Source organism: Balaenoptera physalus (genome assembly GCF_965194825.1).
Source record: "Balaenoptera physalus genome assembly, contig: HAP1_SCAFFOLD_624, whole genome shotgun sequence".
In the NCBI taxonomy this organism is placed as follows: Eukaryota; Metazoa; Chordata; class Mammalia; order Artiodactyla; family Balaenopteridae; genus Balaenoptera; species Balaenoptera physalus.
In genome coordinates, this window is record NW_028126124.1 from 490,151 (window position 1) to 499,016 (window position 8,866).

Below are 8,866 nucleotides of genomic sequence, written 5' to 3' on the forward strand. Positions count from 1 at the left end.
TCAGGGGCGCAGACGCGCGCGGCCTTTCATCTGCGGAAGCCCGTTCGCTGTCCTTCCGAGGCGGGAAAGCGCGAAGGCCGAGGTGGCAGCACCGGCGTGACCCGTCTCTGCGAGTGGGACGCCTGACGCATGGCGGGCAAGTGGCGGTGGAACAGACACGAGAGACGCTGCTCCTTCTGACGGTAACCTGGTTTTTTCGAGCTTTAGCGGGAAATAATGGATGGATAACAGTGTGTAAATTTAAGGTGTACAGAGTGTTGACTTGATCCACTTATACCGCCATGTGATTACCACCCTCGGTTAGCTGACCTTCACCAGGTCACATAATTACCATTTCTTTTCAGAAGTGGGAAAATATTCAGAGCAACTTTCAAGTGTATAATACAGTCTTGATAACTAGAATCACCATGCCATACATTAGACCCCCAGAATGTATTCATCTTATAACTGGACAGTTTGTACCCTCTGATCAACACCTTTGCAGACCCCAACTCCCCAGCCCCTGGTACCCACCCACCTACTCTGTTTCTCTGCGTTGGGCTTTCTTAGATTCCATATTGAAGTGAGATCATACAGCATGTGCCTTCCTCTGACTTAACGGAATGCCCTCAAAGTCCATCCATGTGGTTGCAAAACGGCAAGATTTCCTCTTTCTGGTGGCTGAATAATATTCATTATACGTACATATAATATACATACATATACACATAGGCACATATATATCACATATATACATATATATCTGACATATATCACAATACATATACATACACACAGGCACACACCCCCACGTCTTCCTTATCCATTCATCCGTTGCTGGACACTTGGGTTGTTTCCATGTCTTGGCTATTGTGAATAATGTTGCAATAAACACGGGAGTTCATATACCTTTTCAATACCCTGTTTTCCTTTGGTTATACACCCAGAAGTGGGATTGCTGGGTATAATAATAATTTTATTTATTTTTCGAGGTACTTCCATGCTGCTTTCTCCATCTTCCTATGAGCAGAAAACTAGTGTGTGTTTTTATTTTATTTATTTATTTTTTTTAAACTGAGGGATTTTTTTAAAATTTATTTTATTTATTTATCTTTGGCTGTGTCAGGTCTTCGTTGCAGTGTGTGGGCTTTCTCTAGCTGCGGCGAGCAGGGATACTCTTCATTGTGGCGTGCAGGCTTCTCATTGCGGTGGCCTCTCTTGTTGTGGAGCACGGGTTCTAGGTGTGCGGGCTTCAGTAGTTGCAGGACCTGGGCTCAGTAGTTGTGGCTTGCGTGCTCTAGAGCGCAGGCTCAGTAGTTGTGGCGCACGGGCTTAGTTGCTCCGTGGCATGTGGGATCTTCCCGGACCAGGGCTCGAACCCGTGTCCCCTGCATTGGCAGGTGGATTCTTAACCACTGTGCCACCAGGGAAGCTCCTTGTGTGTGTTTTGAAAACCATATTTACTACAAAAGAAGTGTGTTTGCATACGCCATAATTTCTCGATGTTGTCTAAACTAGAAATTCACTAAAGAGTAAAAAAACTAATAATTATTTAAGAAAAAAGAGCATCACATGATCATTACCATATTTCTATTTTTAAACCTGATATTAATATGAATTACAACTAAAACTTACAAGAACTACATTGTAGAGCAGGTATCACTTTTTCCCAGTCTTCAGATAATAAATTTTACTGCTAAATTCATATTGTTTAGGAAATTTGTTCATATTTGTGTGCTAAGGAGTTGAAGTGAGTACTATTTTTGAGCTTTTTTGGAAAAAGTGACATTTCACTTTAAAAAGGATGGTGTGATATAATCGACACTAATATGCTACTCAAAGAACGGGAAGGGAAGGAGGGAGGGAGGGAGGAAGGGAAGAGAAGAAGGAGAAAGGAGAGAAAGATTCCACAGCAGTGGAGGGGGATTCCTGTAGGAAACCTCGCCCAGGGGAGCCATGGCTGTTGGAGGCCCTTGAGAATCGGCCCATCCTCGGAGGACTCAGAAACTGACCAGGGCTATAGCACCAGGGTCCTGGGGCCTGTGCAACTGCAGGATAACGCAAGGGCTCTTCAGTCACGGTCCAAGAGTGGGTTTTAGGCAGGTGATCAGTGAATGCCTATAACTGTATGTAAATATTTATATCTTTTACCGCTTTTTTTTTTTTTTTTTTTTAAGATTATGGGCACAGAGCCACCTAGTTCCTAATGTGTTACCTAACACTCTTTTTTTTTTTTTTTTTTTTAATAAATTTATTTATTTATTTTTGGCTGTGTTGGGTCCTCGTTTCTGTGCGAGGGCTTTCTCCAGTTGCGGCAAGCGGGGGCCACTCCTCATCGCGGTGCGCGGGCCCCTCACTGTCGTGGCCTCTCCCGTTGCAGAGCACAGGCTCCAGACGCGCAGACTCAGTAGTTATGGCTCACGGGCCCAGTCGCTCCGCGGCATGTGGGATCTTCCCAGACCAGGGCTCGAACCCGTGTCCCCTGCATTGGCAGGCAGACTCCCAACCACCGCGCCACCAGGGAAGCCCCCTTTTACCGCTTTTAATAGTCAATATTTTTTTCAATCATTCACACATTCAACAACAATTGATTGCTGACCGATGTCTAGATGCCTTAGTAGATATTGGGGATGTGATGAATGTAAGACCACCAGGTCCTCACGGAGCTCAGAGTCTAGTGGGTCACGGACATAAAATTACTGCCTCCCTTATTTGAGGGATTACAGACATTTTATTACCCATGTAATAAAAATGTCCTTCCCAAATCAGGTTCTTAGCTAACGTGTTAAATATCTTTGAGAATGTATGAGTGAACTCAAAACTGATTATGTCACCGTATCCTTACCTGAGTAAGAATATTTGGAGAAGATATTAAATATATCGAGTAGGCATTGTAATATTCAAATATGTACCTGAATTTTTAGAATGGTCTCCAAATAGAAATAAACCATGAATATATTTAGTTTTGACTCATAACCAAGTCCCAAATCTTATCTTCAGTTATATAAGTGTACAGAGGCTCTGAGGAGAGAATTGGTTTCTGAACACAAAGATACTTTGATTCTCATAGGCTTAAGAAAAATGAATAGAAATTTGAGCAACACGATACGATTCTCCTCAACTTTTGCTGTGACAAAAACAATTATGAGGCTAGTTTCTCATTTAATACTTTCTTTTTCTTAATAAGTACATTAGAAATGTACAAAGTGTATGAATTTTGAAAAGTTTGAACTTCTGATTTATTTACTTTTTCTTGCAGAAAATTGCTTGCAATCTACAGGTTTTGGTTTTCTTTTTTTATAAGAAAGTGCTTTAGTAAAACACCCACCTACAACCAAGAATATGGGATTCTTTTGTTTCATAGTTTAATAAGATAATCATTCAGTTACCTCCTTCCTTATTTATTAAAAAATATGCGCTGGACTTGTGTTATGTATCAGGCTTGTGCTACACGGGACCAACACGATGGTGACACAGACCACATGCTCCGGTCCAGTGTGCAGAATACAACACAGGAAGCGTAAGCAGAAACAGCGGGAGCCAAGGGGTTTGGCATTAGTTGGCAAGTGAGTACGGGATGCCCGAGATTCTGTCCAGTCTCCTCAGTCTCCCCTCCCTCAACGCCATGGTCCTCACCGCCCACATCTGCCCCACCAGCCCCAGGAACCAACCACCTGCAGTCCCACTGTCAGTACCCCTCCCGCCAGCTCATTTCCTCTGCACGTCCCCTGTGTCTCACTCTACACTTACAGCCAAATAATCTGCTGGCAACCACTGGCCCCTCCCTCAAAAATGACTTCAATTTCTTCCTTATTCCATTTAAATTATAAAATCCACCACTGTCCTCAGTCTCTTACAAACATTCCTAACTTCCCCCAGTTTTTCTCGCTGTCATGACTTGCCTCGTGAAACCACAGACCTGGTTAAGCCCAACTATCCACCTGTCCCTTACCTTTCCCCAAACACCTGAACCCCATGAGGGAAAACCACAGAGCCCTGCCGACCGGTCTGTTTCCATCCAGGACCACATCTCAAGCAGGCACGCAGTCACTCCTGTGGTTCGGCCACCCCTCCTGGTGGGCTTGACTTCCAGGCTCTAAAACAACTTCCCTCCTCCCTCCTTCCCATATTCTCTCTCTCTCTCTCTCTCTCTCCCCCTTTCCCTCCACCTCCATTCACTCTGCTGCAGATATTCTCTCTAATTCAAAGAGAAACTAGAAACAATTAGATAGGAGCTACCTCATGTGTCTCCCACCCTATAATCAAATCCGCCCACCTTCTGTTCCCTCCACAGACACTTCCTGCTGCCCGTCTCAGGGGACATGCCCTGCCTTATGGAATAGTCCGCCCCACCCCAATTGCTAAGGAACCTGTCACTTTCCCCTTTTCCTGCAGTATCCCTTCCTCCCCCCCATACCCCCTCCCTCATCCTCCGGAGGAATTGCCCATTTTCAGCTCCCTCCCACACCAGATTCTCAAAGAGCTTTAACTCCCCACCTCAGGCTCTCCTCCATCCTCTCCAGCTGGCTTTATCCACCTGCCACCAGGAGTCAGCCTCCTTCAGGGCTCCCTGACAGCCCCCCTCCACCCAGACATTCAGGGTCCCGCACGGATCTGATCAAACTTGAGTGAATATCAACCTGAAAAATCAATTAATGAAAAATGACGAAGTCTTTGTAGTTACTTGAAGGCCCAGTTACAAGTTGATCCTCAGAAAATGAAAACCAGAGTTCTTTTTCCTGGAAATTTTAAGAAAGGGGCCAACAGTCAGGATTAACCTGGACAAAGGGAAACATATACTTTCAGTTCCATTGCTCCTAAGCCAGGTCAGTGGTGTTTCCCTGCTCCTCTTTGGAGAAGAAGGCCTGGTCTCTGCGTCTTCAGAAGGCACAGCGGCGGAAGAGGCACCGTCCCTATCTGCTCACAGGACAGCTCTGTGGGCAGCCGTGCACTTACCCGGTCATTCCAATAACTTTCAGTGCTGGTATCATAGTCCCAATCTGAGGAAGAAAACCAGGGCTTGAGAGGTTGATATGTAAGCCTTTGACTCAGCAATACCACATGTATGAATTTATCATAGTACGTGATAAAAAGAATTGGGCACACACACACACAGATACAGCACTGCTCATTCCAGCCTTACTAAGACAGAAGAATATCAGAACACCATCTTTATACATAAAAAGGGATTAATTAAATAAAATGTCATCCGTACACATTTTTTATGAAGCTGTTACCAAGAATGAGGTATATTTACATTTATGTCTAGTAGACAGAGTCTACAATATGTTAAGAGAAAACAAAGTTATAAAATGTACATACTGAATAATACACTTTATGAGAAAACGTAGTAGCATTTACGTAATAGAGCATGCATGTAAGTAAGGTGTGCTCTGGGGCAGGCTCAGGAGAACCCCAAGTCCTCCGGGCGAGGAGAGGCGTGTTGGCAGCCTGGCTGCAGTCAGGGTACCAGCGCCTGAGAAGGAGGTGTGTGTACGCGCGTTGGCATCTGTACTCCCATAGACGTGGGGATGGTGGCTGCCTTGGAAATGTATGTGATTATGAAGAATACTTTTATCTCATCCTTCATAAAATTTGTAGTTTTCACTTTTCAAAGAGAAAAACTAGTACCTGTATATCAATACAGTTCTATATGCTATCAGTACCATATAGCTTTATATGTAGTATACATATGGTGAATACTACATGATAAACACTATACAGAAACACGTTTTTTCCTTTGGAAAAAATACATGTGAATTTATATTCAACTGAACTCTACAGCAAGTTTCCAAACATGATTTAGTGTGCATACTGTTTCATTGGGGACTATTACTTACAACTCCTTATGAAATTTTATGTAAAATACAGATTTTTATTTCAAGTCATTTATTTTCTTTGACTTTCATTAAAATATCAGTATTTTGTAAGTCTCTCTCTATACACACACACACACACACACACATATATATATAATATGGGAAAAGTGGCAAGTATTTAACACATCATGAATGTTTTTGCACAGAGAGTGAATATCAATTGGGATTTTCTCCAAAAACAAAGATTTTGGAGCATCTCGGGAAACTCTGAACTCTCTGATCCATGGTGAGTGGCTACAAGATATTGACAAGCTTTGATTCCCCTGTGAACCTCCGAAGGTTAATTTACCCATAGATCCACCCAACTGAATAAATACTCTTGAGATTGTTTATACAAATCACCACCACAGAAGTAACTCCCACCTCAGACGTGGCCCAGCCGTGATGCTTACTCCCCACCTGGTCCCGGAGCTGGTCCCTCACTTTCCACTTCCCTGGTGAGGTGACCTGGGAAGAAGGATGCAGGTAATTTGCAGAGGTCACCTGGTCTGAGGGCAGGGAGGGAGTCACACCCAGTAGTCACGTTTGGAGCCCCGGCTCTGAAACCCCTCCATATTGAGCCTGGAGGACACGCATTTTTCAACACGAGATTGTGAGGTTTAAAAGAGACAATTCCCTTTCTCTTTTAAAAATGACAGTGAGAGTAGATTTATTTTTATTTTAAAAGTCCTTTTGATAAAAATAAAATAATATGTTTTAAAAAGTCATAAAATATATGCCAAATATACCAAATGCAAATACTCAGTTGTTTTACTCTCCCATTAAATTTTTTTAACATCCTTTTTTTCATTTTTTTGGAAGTATAGTTGACATACGATATTATAGTAGTTTCAGATGCACAACAAAGACATTTGACATTTATTTACATTACGAATTGATCACCACTATGTTTAGTAACCATACGTCACCTTGTAAAGTTATTATAATATAACTGACTATATTCCCTGTTCTGTGTATTACATCCCCATGACGTATTCATTTTATAACTGGAAGTTTGTCCTTCTTAATCTCTTTCACCTACTTCACTCATTCCCCCACCCCCATCCCCTCTGGCAACCATCTGTTTGTTCTCTGTGTCTGAGTCTTTTTTCATTTTGTATTGTTTGTTCATTTGTTTTGCTTTAGGCTTTTCTTTCAGATTCCACATATAAGTGAGAACACAACATATTTGTCTTTCTCTGTCTGACTTATTTCCCTAAGCATAATACTCTTTATATCCATCCATCCTGTCACAGATGGTGAGATTTCATTCTTCATTCTTTTTTATAGCTGAGTAATATTCCATTATTAATATTCTGGCATATATAAATATATATATATATTTCACACCTTCTTTATCCATTCTTCTGTTTATGGGCACTTAGGTTGCTTCCATATCTTGCCTATTGTAAATAATGCTGTAATGAACACTGGGGTGTGGATATCTATTAGAATTAGAGTTTTCATTTTCTTCAGATAAATACCCAGAAGTGGAATTGCTGGATCCTATAGTAGTTCTATTTTTAATTTTTTGAGGAACCTCCATACTGTTTTCCACAGTGGCTGTACCATTTACATACCCACCGACAACGCACAAAAGTTTCCTTTTCTCCACATTCAATCCTGAGAGATTTACCAGCCTTTATTTACTGACATGTACATCACTACTTGTTTATTATTTTATTTCTACGATTATAATTTTTCTCTAATCTACGTATAGTTCTGTTTCAGTGGGATTTCTAAAAGGATGGAAAATGTGTGAATGATCACCCTGTCATATTCTAGGATTGTTTTTATTGCTTCGGATTTAGGTTGATAGGCTTGAGCTGGTAATACACAACTCCTCTTAAATAATCGACATTGGTTTGTTGAGGGACTTTCTTTATATCACAATAATTCCTCTTCTTTTATCTCCATGCCCATCCCCTATCTTACATGCATATTTATTTATATATGTATTTCTTTAGAATTATGTAGTGGGGGGTGTGTGTGTGTTATTTTGCTATAGAAATCATTCTATTTCTAACATTCTCCACCCTACTATGTTTTTAGAACTATTTTTCTAAACCTAGTAAAATTTTATTTTATTTTTTATTGGAGTATAGTTGCTTTACAATGTTGTGTTAGTTTCTGCTGTACAGCACAGTGAATCAGCTATATGTATATCCCCTCCTTTTTGGATTTCTTTCCCATTTAGTTCACTGCAGAGCATTGAGTAGAGTTCCCCGTGCTATACAGTAGGCTCTCATTAGTTATCTATTTTATACATAGTATCAATAGTGTATATATGTCAATCCCAATCTCCCAGTTCATCCCACCCCCTTTCCCCCGTGGGTATCCATGCATTTGTTTTCTACATCTGTGTCTCTATTTCTGCTTTGCAAATAAGTTCATCTATACCATTTTCTAGATTCCACATATATGCAATAATGTACGATATTTGTTTTTCTCTTTCTGATTTACTTCACTCTGTATGGCAGTCTCTAGATCCATCCATATCTCTGCAATGGCACAATTTCATTCCTTTTTATGGCTGAGTAATATTCTGTCGTATATATGTACCACATCTTCTTTATCCATTCCTCTGTTGATGGACATTTAGGTTGTTTCCATGACCTGGCCATTGTAAATAGTGCTGCAATGAACATTAGGGTGCATGTGTCTTTTTGAATTATGGTTTTCTCCAGGTATATGCCCAGAAGTGGGATTGCTGGGTCGTATGCTAGTTCTATTTTTAGTTTTTTAAGGAACCTCCATACTGTTCTGCATAGTGGCTGTATCAGTTTACATTCCCACCAACAGTGTAAGAGGGTTCCCTTTTCTCCACACCCTCTCCAGCATTTAATGTTTGTAGATGTTTTGATGATGGTCATTCTGACCAGTGTGAGGTGATACCTCATTGTAGTTTTGATTTGCATTTCTCTGATAATTAGTGATGTTGAGCATCTTCTCATATGCCTCTTGGCCATCTGTATGTCTTCTTTGGAGAAATGTCTGTTTAGGTCTTCTGCCCATTTTTTTGATTGGGT